This window comes from Homalodisca vitripennis, chromosome 3 (assembly GCF_021130785.1).
Source record: "Homalodisca vitripennis isolate AUS2020 chromosome 3, UT_GWSS_2.1, whole genome shotgun sequence".
NCBI classification, from domain to species: domain Eukaryota; kingdom Metazoa; phylum Arthropoda; class Insecta; order Hemiptera; family Cicadellidae; genus Homalodisca; species Homalodisca vitripennis.
In genome coordinates, this window is record NC_060209.1 from 48,733,571 (window position 1) to 48,736,326 (window position 2,756).

A 2,756-nucleotide genomic window follows, 5' to 3' on the forward strand; every position below is an offset into this window, starting at 1 on the left:
TTGCATTGAGAATATTCGTCAGCAGTTTGATATTGAGCCGGTTATTAAATTAGACATCTACATTTCTTTCTTCTACTGTCTACCAGAATTGTAATATTTTATAAATGAAAATTATACATGTGTTGTATCGTAAGAGTCCTCGTATAATTAGGACATAACACCTTTAAAATCCTTTTTAATTATCGAATGGAAACTTATACAATATATAACTGTAACTAATAAAATTTTTCACAGGTTATGCGACAGTTTTACGTACCTACTATTGCAGGTCTTTGGCATAACTCGTAGTTATAATTCTAAACCTGACCTAGTTTTGCTATACTTTGCAGATCTGGTTTTTCTTGCGTTATTGCTTATAAATTCCTAATAGAAAAGATAGGAGCAAATTCCAACAATTTATTGATTTATTTTTACATCAATTTTGAATACATGAATGATTTATTTATCATATTTAATATAAGTCGAAATTTTACAAATTTATGCAATTATATAAATGTGTGTAAAAGTTAATTTGTTAAGATTTAACAGTTTCATAATAGCCTTACTAATATGTATCGTTGTCTATGGCTAAATACTATAGTCGGGAAATTATTCGGCCGCTCAATAAAAAAAAACCTTAAATTATACGAGTCTAATTTATTGTTTTTAGCTTAGTTTTTTATGTCAACAAATAATAAAATTTAGATGAGGTGGACAACAGTTTTACTTCCCTATGTCTATTTATCTAATTGCCGTCCCTTACAATATTTCAAGATCGAACTGTGTTATAGACTTTCAGTTTTATATAAAGCCTCATTCCTAGATAGGCAACATTGAGTTGGATGGTGGTGTATGTCCCTTCATTAGATTTGGGGAATGTATATTGCAATATAAACTTATGCGGACTGTATATATGATATTACTTTTATTATTACTAAACACCATTGAGATATTCTTAGTGCCTAATATGTGTATATATACTTTTTAATTTATACATTTCTCAGTACCTATTCATTTATTTACTATGCGATTAAACATGCTTGAACATGATATATTACAAACACTATTAAGTCTCCTTTTTTATTTTGAAGGTAATGCAATTAAACATAACGTGAGGTTTTGGCTGATTAAAACACTTGTGGTAGTTAAAATAAATGTACTAAAACTTAGCATCTACAAAATTGATGAAATAAACACTTCGGTTTATAATTAATCGTTTCCACCTCCTTTCACGGTGAATTAGAAAACAATCACGAATAACCAAAACTAGAAATGCGAGTGAAAGAAATATCAGCTAATAATATCTATGTAACAGCTATGTACCTATGTAACACAAACAAGTATTACCCTGAATAGTTAGTGGATAAAAATATAATATATTTCCATATACAACATATAGGATGTGATGTCATTGAAATATATGAGGTTTATATAACATATAAACAAAATGTTTCAACAGTGAGATATGTTAAATACGATAACTTGAGTGTGTAAACAAGGTTATGTAAGCATGAGTAGGGAATTATTAATATATATATATATATATATATATATATATATAATTTCAATAAACTTTTTTTTTTTTTTTTTTTTTTTTTTTTTTTTTTTTTTTTTTTTTTTTATATATATATATATATATATATATATATATATATATATATATATATATATGTAATAATATACCAGTAAAACGCAGTTATTTTTTTCCACTCAAAATAATAAAAATTTGTTTTGTGATAGAGTGAGGGAGAAATGCAGATGCCTAATTTAATAACCCGCACAATATTAAACCGCTGATGAATATTCACAGTGCTCTCAGTCTCATTTTGTCAGTGGAATAAACTCTCACATCAATTAGTGTTATGTATGAGATCTCCAGGGTAAGATACGTGAACTAATATTTAGTGTACTCCTATCTTGCAGAGGTATAATATACGCGTACAACTCCTTCAGATCTAGAGGTCATCCTATTCTATCTTATATAAATTAGTAGTGATCGATAATGCTTCAACCTAACTAAGCTTCGAAAAGTACTCAATAAATAAAACTCGATTCTACTTATAAATCACCTTATAATCAATTTTTTTTACAAAAATGTATCTTACTAATTTACCATGTACAACAAAAGGACTGTGTTGTATTCTCAAAATTTCTATTTAATTTATCACAATGGCCTTTAATCAATAATTCCGATGTATGTGTCATATTAAATACGTTGTAAAATAGTATAAATCCTTTATTAATTTTTCAATGTAGCCTGGTTGGACATAAAAAGGTTACATGCAAATAAACGAAATCTAAATCTTTATTATATAAGGCAGGAATAAACCACACCACATGTTGTTAAAAATTCTTTATGGGTGCTTGTTAAATTCTAAGTCAATAAATATACCATGCTATTGTTGAGATTTCCTGTGAACAGAAAAGAGGCTGATTAAAATGCATAAATTAAATTGTTACAAACGTCCTCGTACCCAACGGTAATTTAAGGACAAGCTGTGCCAGCTTACTGGTTGTTATGCTTCATTAAAGCTCAGGCAGATCCAATGGACCTATGGACAAACATAAATCAGCATTAATGAAATTTGTGATTACGAAATTAGGTTCCATGCAAATATTATGTCTAAAGAATAAATCTTTTTCGAGAGATATGTAGCGGAAAATTGAGCTGCGTGTATTGCCGCATAGCCGTCACTATATAATTTTTTCATGCTACATACATATGTTACATGTTAAAATTTAGCATGTTTATACTTAGTTTGCACATTTACTCATGT